This window comes from Bubalus bubalis, chromosome 4 (assembly GCF_019923935.1).
Source record: "Bubalus bubalis isolate 160015118507 breed Murrah chromosome 4, NDDB_SH_1, whole genome shotgun sequence".
NCBI lineage: Eukaryota > Metazoa > Chordata > Mammalia > Artiodactyla > Bovidae > Bubalus > Bubalus bubalis.
In genome coordinates, this window is record NC_059160.1 from 127,205,994 (window position 1) to 127,219,699 (window position 13,706).

Below are 13,706 nucleotides of genomic sequence, written 5' to 3' on the forward strand. Positions count from 1 at the left end.
TTGATGGGTACTTAATTGCTTACATGTCTTGCCCACTGTAAATAATGCTGCTATGAACACTAAAGTCCGTGTATCTTTTCCAATCTTTTTCTTTTCAGATATATCCCCTGCGGTAGAATTGCTGGATCATATGGTAGTTCTATTTTTTTAGTTTTTTGAGCTCCATCCATACAGTTCTTCACAATGGCTACAGCAATTTACATTCACATCAGCTGCCCACAAGGGTTCCCATTTCTCCTGCTCCTTGACAACATTTTTTATTTGCAGTCTTTTTTGATGATAGCCATTCTGACAGGCGTGAGGTAATATCTCACTGTGGTTTTGATTTGCATTTCCCTGATGATTAGCAATGTTGAATCAGCTTGCCTTTGTAGCAAAAGCCCTCAAGTGAGCCTTGGGAGCAATCTTGGGGCCAAATGCTTTCACTCTGGGGTCTTAAATGTCATGTTTCCCTAATGATCATCAAGTTTGTCTCTCCAGCCTCAACCTCACCCCTAGAGCTTCAGACTCAGACACCCCCATTCCTCACTTGAGTAAATGAGTCTCCTCTTCAGGGAAAAGCAGACCCATCATCATGGACCAGCTTCCTCCCCTTCATGCCTGATGTCACCTAGGCCGGCTCCAGCAGCTTCAGCAGCTTCTACCCATGCACCCCATCACCTCTCCCCTGGAGCATAGGCGGACCCTCCTAACCACTCTCCCCCACACCCGTGTCCACATTCCCCACACGGAAGCCTGGGGCGATGGGCACAGCTGTGAATCCATGCCATCAAAATCGTCCATGATGTGAGCAAGGGGGCACCCGCTGAATCCACTCTCCAAAGGGCTGCTTCCCTTCAGAGCATGGTCCTGTGTCAGCACACGCTGTGTTTCTCTAAACAGCCCCTGCGGATGCTGAGATTAGCTCCAGACTAAGTCGCTGCCCCTTTGTCTTACTGCCTCATTTGGAGGGCTCCTCAGGAGCTGTGCCACCGGCCTGTCTCTGGCGGCCCTTCCAGAGGCCCAGAAAATGGGTGAGATGTGCCCTTGATCACACAACACCTTTCCGAGACATGAGCCCACTGTGTTGGTCCTGCCTCTCTGTAGCCTCGTCCCCCAGCCCCCACCCCAGCGCTTCCCATTCCCACTGTGTGAGCCATGGGGGGGGGCCAAGGCCACCCGCTCCTCTGTCTGCATGTGCTGTCCCTGGTCTGCTTGTCTCCCTCCTGGGACCATGAGTTTTGTCTGGAATGGGCCCTGGAAGCCTTCAAAGCTGGGCCCACCAGTTCCCAAGGTGAACTGAACCACAGACAAAGACCCTTTCAGCCCTATATCCCCTTTCTGGCCTCAGCCCCATGCCACCCAGCACCTGTCCCATGTCCCAGGCCATCACAGGTGTGCTGGACAGAGAACAGATGCACGGGAACAGTCCCATGCACAGGGACTGGCATGCATGTCTCATGCCTGTTGATCATAAACCTAGAGAACTATGGTTTTTTATTTATTTTCAATTGGAGGATAATTTCTGTACAATGTTGTTTAGGTTTCTGCCGTACAACTATGTGATTCAGCTATAGGTATGTATATATATGTCCCTTCCCTCTTGAGCTTCCCTCCCACTCATACCTCACCCCACCCCTCTAGGTCGTAACAGAGCCCCTGGCTGAGCTCCCTGTGTTAGACAGAATCTTCCTGCTGGCTATCTATTTTACACATGGTGATGTGTATGCTTCAACGCTACTCTCTCACTTTGTCCCAACTTCTCCTTCCCCCACAGCGTCCACAAGTCTGTTCTCTAGGTTTGTGTCTCTATTCCTGCCCTGCAAATAGGAAAACTATGTTTTTGTATACACACAGGCATATGCTTGCATGTACACATGTACATGATCACATGTGTACATGTGTACACACACATGCACATAGGCATATGTATGCACACTTTGTACATGTGTGTGCACACATGTACATGCACACACAGGCATGTGTGTGTATATATTGTTGTTTAGTCACCCAGTCGTGTCCAACTCTTTGCAACCCCATGGACTTCAGCGCGCCAGGCCTCCCTGTCCCTCACCATCTCCCTAAGTTTGCCCAAGTTCATGTCCATTGCATCAGTGATGCCATCCAGCATTAGGGACTTTTCCAATGAGTCTGCTATTCACATCAGATGACCAAAATCCTGAGGAGCTGAGGTTGAGGAGCTTCAACTTCAGCATCAGTCCTTCCAATGAGTATTCAGGGTTGATTTCCCTTAAGATTGACTGGTTTGATCTCCTTGCTATCCAAAGGACTTTCAGGGTCTTCTCCAGCACCACAATTCAGAGGCATCAATTCTTTTGCATTTTGCCTTCTTTACAGTCCAGCTCTCACACCACTTGGAAGACCACATAGCTTTGACTATATGGATCTTTGTTGGCAGAGTAATGTCTCCACTTTTCTAAGTTTGTGTGTGTATATATATATCTGTGTATATATGTGTGTATGTACACATATATATGTACCTCTGGATTTTGTGTGCATATATGTGCGTGCATGCATGCACACGTCAAAACCAGCCCAGGACCTGGCTGTTCTTGTCAATAAAGTTTTATTGGAACATAGCCATTTCATTTATATATTTTACATATTATCTTTGACCACTTGAGACCCCTAATTGCAGACTTGAGTAGTTGCAACAGAGCCCATCTGGTCTACAAGACCAAAAATATGTATTGTCCAGTCCTTTCCAGAAAGTTTGCTGACCCCTAGGTTAAATTATGATTCTTCTATATGCAGTTATATGCAACTATTAAAATGACTACATAAATCTATAATTATGGCTCTGGACAATTGTTATGATATATGACTAAGTAAGAAAATCAGTTGGCAAAGGTTGATTTCACCCCATTCTTATAAAAGGAAAATATATTCAAGTTAATGTGCATATTTGTGTAGAAAAATACATACATTTCCTCTAGAAAGTTATGGAAAGATGGAGATAATAGGTGATGTCTTCATTTCTTCTTTCTACTTTTATTTTTATGCTTGATTTTAAAAAAATACTTATTACACCTTACTTTTTCATTTAAAAACTAATAATAGCATCTTTTCATCTTGGGTAAAGCTGCTTGCCTCCCCCACCCCCGCTAATAGCTGAAAAGGAGCATTGGTGTTTGGTGGTGCCCATGCCATGGGTCCCCCTGGCTTCTGCGAGGGGGAGGTTCCTGGGAGAGGCCCAGAGAGACAGCCCCTGGGGAGAGCAGACCCCACTGATAACCTCGGAGGGGCTCAGGCCCGAGCATATTCCACGGGTTCCATCCATCACACCCAACTTGGCAGAAAAATAGACCAGAGCACCTCCTTCCCAACTCAGTCCTGGCCTCCACTGGCACAGGGCATCACAGGGAACGTAGCCTGGCACTACATGTCTGGTTGCTGTGGAAACAGAAGCACAGCGTCCAAACATGAATGGCCTGTTTTTAGAAAAGTCCCCCTCATGTCCTGGCCACACTCCAGGGTGAGCAATGCCATTCCCTCTGACTCAGCTCCCCAAATCGACTCAGTTCAGAGGATCATGGGGGTCGCCCCTCACTGCAGGAGCTGCAGGCAGTCCTTCGGGAAAAGCTCTAGAGAAAGTCCAAACCCTCACAAGCCCTGCTTCTGGAAAGACTGCAACCATCCCCTTCACAGTCTGTTCTGTGGAACAGACCTCAGAACCCTCTGCACCAAATCTCTTGGGTGCCGAGGTTCCCAGCAAATGAGTAAATGATGCTCCTCCTGGAGCCCTGGTCTCACCTGCCACCCGTGTCACAGGCATTTCTCCGTCTTTCTGCATCAGGCCCATGCCACACCCAGTGGACTAGAGAAACAAAGAGAGAAATGCTTTTCTCCCAGTGAAGACACTAGAACCCCTGCCCTGCTGTCATTTATCCTGTAGGTTTCACCACATCATCACTGTTGAGGAAAAGAGAGCGAATACAGACTTCTTGCTAGAGTGGATCATGAGCCTGGCAGGTTTTGAAGGAAGGGGGAGATAGAGAACAGGAGAGCGTGGGAGACTGTTTCACTTCCCCAGGCAGTGTTTCCAACATTCCAGAGGTAGCAAGGTCGCACCTGTCCTTCCTCCATTTCCCTGTGTGATTAGAGTTGCAGAGGTTGGTTGTCTCAAAGCAAAGATTGCCCTGGGCCCCGCCTGTATGCAAATCTCTGTAAAGAAGAGGGTTGTGTTCTCCTGGACTGGCGCCTGGGTTTCTCCTTTGCTCCCATGTTCTGCCTTCCCTATTTTGAGTGAACCAGCGGCCGTGGCCCCAGAGAGCAAGTCAAGGCCTCTCTGGGTGTGGTCAAGAGCTTACATGGCCCCTTATTTTGTTAGTCGGCATCATGCATCAACCTTTATTCATGCCCTATAAAGCTGTAGCCTTTAACGTTACTCTCGTCCACACCTACGATTCTGCATCAGAGCAATTTGCTGTGGAGAAAGAGCCCTCGAGGAAGCAGCCATGAGTCACAGTTTCTCCTGGCCCTGCCCACCCAAGAGGGACCTCAGTGAACAGGCGTGTTTGATTCTGTGGGATGTGGAAGAGGTGACTGAGCTTACCCATGTTCCTAAGGTCAAGGGACTTTTCACAATGAATGGGAGCAGTAGAACTTTCTGTCAGTGGGAATGGATACAGAAGATGTGGTTCATAAATATAATGGAATATTACTCAGCCATGAAAAAGAATGAAATAACGCCATTTGCAGCAACAAAGATGGAGCCAGAGATGATCATGCTAAGTGAAGTAAGTCAGACAGAGAAAGACATATCATATGATACCACTCATCAGTGGAATCCAATTTTTAAAAGGATACAAAGGAACTTATTTACAAAACAGGAAAGACTTACTGAAAACAAATTTATGGCTATCAAAGGACAAATGTAGGGGGGGAGGGATAAATCAGGAGCTTCAGTTTAACAGAGACACACTACTAAATATAAGACAGAAAGTCAACAAGGACCTACTGTATAGCACAGGGAACACTACTCAATATTTTGTGATAACCTGTATGAGGAAAGAATCTGCAAAAAGAATGAATATATGTACAACTTAATCACTTTGCTGTACACCTGAAAATAACACAACATTGTAAATCACTTCAATAAAACTATACTTCAGTAAACTTGTCTTAAAGAAAATATTAAAAAAAAAAACAAAAAACCCTCTGGTTCTTGCCTTGATCATGCCCTTGGCCTTTGTTCATTATGTAGGGTTAGTCCTACGTCTGTCTTTCAAATCATCAGTTCTACTATTTGAACAGGCAAGACTCTCCATGGCCTTGGCCTGATGAGGTGCTCCTCATCTAGGAATTGTTAAGACTCCCTGGGACCCTAGAAGTATTTCACTGGGTGGGATGTGGTATGGCTATGGAGTACAGATCTCTCCAGGGACCTCTGAGGCTATTCAAATGGCCCAAGAAAACCCTCCCAGTGATTCTCTATCTCTAAGATTCAGTTTTCTTATCTGTCCAATGGAAGAGCTAGAGGAACTATTTGCTCCATTCGCATCCAGCTCTAACTTACTAAAAGTCTATGGTTAGCTAGACCTGCACATTTCCAGACCAGACCTTGTCCTACTCAGCTCTTCATACCACAGCCTCAGAACCAACCTCACACTTGCATGTGGTTGGTCTTCATTACCAGTCACCATCCTCACTCAACCAGGTCTTCCCCGGGGGCTCAGATGGTAAAAAATCTGCTTGCAATGCAGGAGGCCTGGGCTTGATCCCTGGGTCAGGAAGATCCGCTGGAGAAGGGCATGGCTACCCACTCAAGTATTCTTGTCTGGAGAATCCCACGGACAGAGGAGCCTAGCAGGCTACAGTTTGTGGGGTTGCAAAGAGTCGGACCAGAGAGGGCAACAGCACCCGACTCCAGTATTCTTGTCTGGAAAATCCCATGGACGGAGGAGCCTGGTGGGCTGCAGTCCATGGGGTCGCTAAGAGTCGGGCATGACTGAGCGATTTCACTTTCACTTTTCACTTTCATGCATTGGAGAAGGAAATGGCAACCCGCTCCAGTGTTCTTGCCTGGAGAATCCCAGGGACAGAGGAGCCTAGTGGGCTGCCGTCTATGGGGTCGCACAGAGTCAGACACGACTGAAGCGACTTAGCAGCAGCAGCAAAGAGTCGGACTTGACTGAGCAACTAACACTTTCACTTTCACTTTCATCCTCACTCGAACCTCTCCACACCTCGATGACAGGTGTCCATATGACAACCAGCCCTAGAAGAAAACAAACAGCTTTCTAGAGGCCACGGGACTAACAAGTAGCTGAATTGGACCCAGTCTCCTGATACTAAGCCCGGGGGTCCATTCAGCAGCTCCACCCCTCCCCCAAGGCGCAGCTACAGGGCTGTGAGTCACAGCGGCCAAGGGTAGAATTTCAACCTGCTGGTGTGAGTCCTAACATATACATGCTACTGTGCATAAAATAGATAACCAACAAGGACCTGCAGTAGAATATAGCACAGGGAACTCTACTCAATACCCTGTAATGACCTGTATAGGAAAAGAAGCCAAAAAAGAGTGGATGCAAGTATCTGTATAACTGAATCACTTTGTTGTACACCTGAAATGAACACAACATTGTAAATTAACTGTACTTCAAAAAAGAGAGAAAGAAAGGCAGGAAGCCCTTGTTTTTCCCTTTTCCTGTTTTTATTGAAGTGTAGTTGATTTAAATGTGTGTTCATTTCAGGTGTACAGCGCAGTGATTTGGTTATAAAGAAGTACTGTTTCTCCTCCATTGTGCTGAACAGGGGTTCAGCCGGACTGCATTAACATCCAACACAGGGCAGCCACAGTTACGCTCAGTTCTTCCTTCCTAGTCTCAGGCATCTGATGGCCGCAGGGCTCTGTCCTGAGGACGCTTCCAGGCTGCCCACTTGGGTCAGACACAGAGTTTAAAATTCACAAAGCAGCCTGGATCAGCTCCAATGCTCCCCATCTCCACTTGAAAAGGGCAAAGGAATAATCATGGTATAAACCATGGTTTGGGTTTAAATTGGAGGTCTCCTTAGCCCTCATCCTCTTGTCATAATGGGCCCAAATCTGGGAGAAGGGACCATTCTCTCCACAGTCCCAAACTCGGGTGTCTACTGAAGGTGACAGGAGATGTGGGGGTAAGGGAGTGAAAGAGGGACCTGTATCTTGTCAGAGATAGAAATTGCCCAGAACACCAGCCTACATCATCCATCCTTCATCTGCAGGTCCCTCAGCATCTGCAGTGGTTCAAACTTGCAAAGACTCAGCCTTCTCAAAACATTTACATTTCTGCCAGGCAAAGATTCATGGGACTTTGAATCTCAAAGTACACAGGTTTTCATGGGAAGCTTCAAAAGGGATCCTGGTCATTTAGTGACAAATGAACAAGGCTTGCGAAAGTGTCACTTCAAGAATCTTTGCTTTATCCACATGGATTTTCTTTCTGGAATCCTACCTGTATCAGTTTTATAACCTCACTGACAACTTTTGATTGGTGCTTAATTGAAAGGAAATAGAGAGCAATGTCAACCGTGGTCCCCTGTTTCTGCAGAGTGCAGAAAGAGGTCACCCAGGGCATGAAACTGACCTGCAGAAGAACTTCACAGTAGGACCAAGACAGGTGAAAGGGTGTTATGAAGACAAATCAAGCCAATGTCATCTGAAGATACCAAGGAAGGTTCATTCACATGATTTCAGCTTCAGGAGTACTCTCTAATCATCCAGAAAACACACACGCACACGCCCCAGTACCCTGCCCCCAAGGGGATTACTTATTCTGTCCTTCACGTGCTGAAAGAAAAATCCTTAGTGTTTCTACCCTTTAAATATTTTGCCTGAAGCCTGAATTCATGAAAAGCATATTTATCTATTCACAGTTTTACCCATTTTGTTAAATTTGAAAGTCAGAACAAAGCATGTACATTCAATACATGCATACACATTAATGAATACAGTACTTTTGTACTACTATTAGCCCTGACCTTGAAACATCATTAGAGTTTTTTTTTTTTTTTAACCAGAGGGAAGATCTGAGAAATTCTATTTGGGTTTTGATTGTTGTTCATCACAGATGTGATAATGATAACAACCTACAATAAGATGGGTCTCATCTGACTGCTGGGCAAGGGATGCGGAGAGGAGGCTGGGATGGGAGCAGAGGGTGGGAGTGGGGTGGAGGGAATGAGATGCTGTGAGCCAATCACACAGCATGGCAACTCAAGACCCCATCGCCCTACAGCTGGAGTCAATATTTAGTGAAGATTTTATGTGATAATATGTCAATTCAGGGGCTTCCCAGGTGGTACTAATGGTAAAGAACCTACCTGCCAATGCAGGAGATATAAGAAACGCTCGTTTGATCCCTGGGTCAGGAAGATCCCCTGGAGGAGGGCATGGCAACCCACTCCAGTATTCTGGCCTGGAAAAGCCCATGGACAGAGGAGCCTGGTGGGCTACAGTCCATAGAGCTGCAAAGAGTTGGACACAACTGAAGCGAATTAGCACAGACACACACTTGTCAATTCAGAGTTGCAAAATGTTGTTTAATCCTGAATTAGTATAGGCTACCGGTACATCTCAAGACCTACCAGGAATTGGTGTTCCATCTGCAAATGTGAATAATGACTATTTGCATGGTCCCTGGGAAGAGGAGAGAGGTGTCTTTAAATAGATTTAAGAGGGTTCAAGACACAGCTCAAGCTACAGTCCTACTTCATGGATGGAGCCATCATCCCATCAGTTTTTTTTAATATCCTCAATGTCATTTTGAGGGCATTTTTAAAAAATATCCTCGATGATGGACTGAAGAATAAATGCTTATTCTTTAATGATGGATATATGCATAGAGGCAACCAAGAGAAGGCAGTAGAGTGTAGAAGTTAAGGACAGGGCTGAGTGGAGGTTGGCTTCACTGGAATAAAGTACACTCTGTGCAAGGCAGTATCACTCCCTCCACTTAATGGAGGGACAGGCCATGCACCAGAGGAGAAGAGGGGAACAGATATTCACAAACGCAACCAAAGGAGGGGACCACTCCTGCCCGGGCTGCAGCCCATCCCCCAGATGGGACCAAGAGACCTGGGAGCAATGCAGGGAAACACATGATACTTCCAAAGCCAGAATGTCCACATGGTCAACTGATTGAAAACCGCAGTACCCCAGATGCCCAAATACGCATTCTTGAATTTATGTATTTGTCCAAATACCATCCCTCCCATCATCTTCACTCTGTTGAGTCTGCCCCCAAATCCTACTCAAGATCTCCTTTAGGGGTCCTGGACCACTCCCACCCGCACACAGGCCATGGCCCTACCTTGGTGATGGCTTTGATGCAAACTGCTTTCCTTGCAGATGTGTGCAGCCCGCCTTGTGCATCTGTGACCCAAATCATGCAAAGAGCCAGGTGGTTGCTTTACATTATAGCTCATGAGCTCAGCTGGCATTAAGCAAACCTATCTGATTTTTCCCTGTGTGTGTACTTTCAGTTCTGTTTTTGGTGCCAACCTGCTATTACTTTTATATTTCATGCTTCACTTTACCTCTCATCAATTTGCTCTCCCATATTATGTGTATAAAATATCTCCAAATGTATATTCAAGAAAGTAACACACGGGTGGTCTTTGGGTGGAAAGGAAGTGGGCGGCTATGGGATTGTCTGAAAGGGAGACTTTTGAATGTTTAATGTTGAACCACATGAGGAAATACCTAATCAAGAAGCACAGAGGACTTCTGTGCTGTGAAAATACTCTGTATGACGTTATAATGATGGATACGTGTCATTTTATATTTGTTCAAATCCAGGAGGAGGAAATGGCAACCTACTCCAGTATTCTTGCCTGGAGAATCCCATGAACAGAGGAGCCTGGCGGGCTATAGACCATGGGGTCACAAAGAGTCGGACGTGACTAAAGCAACTTAGCATGAGCATAGCGTGATAAAATACATACAACGCCATGAGTGTCAACTATGAACTTGGCAGATTGTGGTAAGTCACTGTAGGTTCATCCCTTGTAACAAATGTACCATCTGGTGGGCCGTGTTGATAATGAGGCAGGCTGTGTGGGGGGCTGGGCAGGAGAATCTGTACATTCTTCACAATTTTGCCATGAACCTCAAATTGCTCTAAAAAAAGAGTCTTTTTTAAGTCAGAAGAAAATACTTGGAAAAATAAATAATGAAAAGAATGATAAGACTTCAGGAGGCAGTTCCAACTAGTGAGGAAGAGAGCAGTGGAAGAGGAGCCATCTGCCACCAGGAGGAGAATTCCAGGGAAAGAGGGAGATGCTTAAAGAGCATTTTGAGACTACTGTATATAAAATAGATAACTAATAGGAATCTACTGTATAGTACCAAGAATTCTACTTAATATTCTGTAATGATCTATATGGGAAAAGAATATAAGAATGAATAGATATATGTATACGTGTAACTGATTCACTTTGCTGTATAGCAGAAACTAACACAACATTGCAAATCAATCATACTCTGATAAAAATTAATTTTAAAAGAGAAAACTATTAGAAGCATTTGTGGTATAATATGGAATGCAACCACCTTCCTCCAATCTCCAATATTGAAGTAGGTCGGTAAAAGTCTACAAAATGTATCAAAATGTGGGGATATTGAGAACCCTTGTTCACTTGTGTTGGAAATATAAATGGATGTTGTTGTTATGGAAAACAGTATGACAACTTTTCAAAAAATTGAGCAAGGAATTACCTTATGGTCCAGCAATTCCGCTGCTAGATACTAAAAGGATTGAAAACAGAGTCAAAAGGAGATGTTTGCACACCCACATTCATAACACATGGCCAAAAGGTGGAAACAACATGAATATCCATCCATGGGCGAACAGATAAGCAAAATGCAGTCTATCCATATGCTGGACTATTATTCAGTCTTAAAAAAGAAATTCTAACACATGCTGCAACACGGATGAAGCTGAAGGATGTCATGGTAAGTGAAATGAGGCAGTCACAAGACAAATATTGTATGATTCCACTTATATGAGGTACCTAGAATATTCAAATCCATAGAAACAGAAAGTAGATTGGTGGTTGCCAGAGGTTAAAGTGGAGGTGGGGGAAGAATGGGGAGTCATTGTTTAAAGGGTACACAGAGTTTCAGTTTCACAAGATAAAAAAAGAGCTCTGGACATGGAACAACAACGCAGAGTTGCACAACAACGTGGATGTGCTTAACATCACTGACCTGGACACTATTATGCTAAGTTTTACATTACGTGTATTTTACCACTATTTAAAAAAATTTTAATTTCTTTTTAAATGCTTTGTAAGTCAAGGTTGTGTGTGTGCTTGTGTGTCGTGTTGCATGGGGGAAGGGAGAGGCAAGGGTGGGTGGCAGTGTGCTAAGCCTAGATTCAAGGCAAGGGCAAGATGGAGCAGCATCCTCTGTGCGACATCTCTAGGGCAGACTCCTCACCAGAGATGAGCAATGCTCAGGTGGTTTATTTGGCCCTAGATTGTATCCCAGTCCTCCTCCAACAGTGGTGCCACGTGGAAGCTGAGCCTGGATCTGAACCAAGCACTCTGACTCCAGATTCTGCACTCTTAGGTAATACTCTGCGCTGCCTCTCTTTTCTTAACAAAGCATCCTCCCCAAACCAGCTCCAAAGCCAACAGCAAAGACTCCAATAATTCATTCAGCTGAAGTAAGTTTTTTACTGAAAATGGGTCAGGTGACAGGTAATGGCCTGGTGATGCTTCTGGTAAGCACTGACCAGAGTCTCAGGGATCAACACCCTCTCTGTATCTGTGACCATTTGCCTCACGATGCACCTGACTGATGAGCAGAGGTGAGTGAGGACAAGGAAATGGCAGACGATTGATCAGATCCATGCCTAAGCCACCAAAGTTCCATTCCACAGTCTCATTACCTTCCAGGGAGAGGAGGAAACCCAGGGGGAATGGCAGCCAATCCACAGGTGCTGGGAAACGTCCTAGAAAGTCTCCTGGTGAAGAAGCAGATGGAAGCAAGTGAACCCACATTTGGGTCACCATCCTCATCACTTCCTCCTCTGATGGATCTCATTTCCAAGGGCTTCTGGTACCCAGGCTCTCTTAACAATGGAAATAGGTGTGGGATTGGGAGTAATGCTCAGGGTGGCTTCCACAGAAGTGGGTTGAATCATGATAAAGGAGGGAAGCTGGGGACGAATGAGTTCAGGCCTCAGGCCAGAGCAGGCAAGGGGAGCTGCAGACACAGGGCTCAGGCATAGGATGGGGAGAGCGACAATGAGAAGAGATGCGGCAAAGAGGTGAAGACTGTGGTGATGCTCCCATAAGGAGTTGGGCATTTGCGCCACTGAGAATGGAAGGACCAGGAGGAAGGGGCTGGGGGACCAGGCCAAACCATAAATGCCGAATAACAAAGCTTATCCCCGACGATGGCCAAGCCATCTGGGATGAAACATCCACCTTCCCACTCCAAGCCACCTTGAGCCTTACTCCCCATCTCACACCTATTTCCACTGTTAAAAGAGCCTGAGTACCAGGAGCCCTCCATCAGAGGAGGAAGTGATGGGGATGGTGAGCAGAATGTCAAGTTACACTTCCCCTGGACTTGGAAGGGAAAGTCTTCGTGAAACGAAACTTCAGAATGACAACAAAAATTGATGAAGAAAGACAAATGGCTGAGATAAAATGGTGATTTCTGAGAGCAGCTGAGACCTTCAGTGTTGGGGAGGGGGTCCGCTGGACTGTCGCCCAGGTCAGACTCAACTGCACCTTATCAGGGTCTTTCCCACTGAAGTTTCCAGCATCACTAAGGTGCACAGAATGCTCACTAAACCATTTGGGGGTTTTATCTTTCTTCACCAAGGAAATAGGGGATGCCCAAGTTTGGGTCCCAAAACCAGAAAGACTGTGGGTGCCTCAAATAAAGCAGGGGGTTTCAGGGCAGTCCCCACAGGGACTCTGGGGGCCCACTTCATCCTCCACCCTCGGTGCTGCCTCTCCCACCTCCACCCCCTCCCCACCCTAGCCTTTTCCTCTCTCCCTTCACTCCCCCATTCGCAGAGAGGGCTGCCCACAGGGAGTTCTCATCTCTCTCACCTGTTGCTCTCAACTTTACTTGGCCTAAAAGTCTCTGGAGGAATCTGTAGAGCCCCTCCCCCATCCCCCACTCAGAGGTGGAGGATGAAGCCCAGGAATCTGCATTTTTAATGAGCATCCCAAGCTGTACTGATACTCTGGAGTAGAACCTGCTGGAGGGCAGACACCCTGTCTTTCACGGATCACCCGTGCACTCAGCACACACATTCCCACCCATGCCCACACTGACACGCACACACTCAGGGCTGCAGGATACACAGCGGGTAGCTGACACTCTGTCAGTCAATTCCTGAGCAGCTGGAGCCTGGGAAGGCATGTGTCATGGTGTTCTCGTCCCTCTGAACCCCTCACCTGCTATCTGACAGCTTCCCATCCAGAAACCACCCGGTACAGTAAAAAGCAGAAAAAAGAAAGCCGTTAGACCCCAGTGAATGTTATTTTTAATGAAAGTGGTGCATTTTGAGTCACTATGTTGAAACCAGATTATAAATGAGTCATCAGGGAATCAACCACAAAGAGCGTCTGTGAAGGTGATCTACAGGAGTGCTCTGACGCCTGCTGTCCCTTCACACACTTCGCAGAGACGCTGTCAGCCTTGGAGCTGGTCTGGAGCATCTGCTGCCGCGTCAGCTCAAAAGGCTGCTATGTTGTCA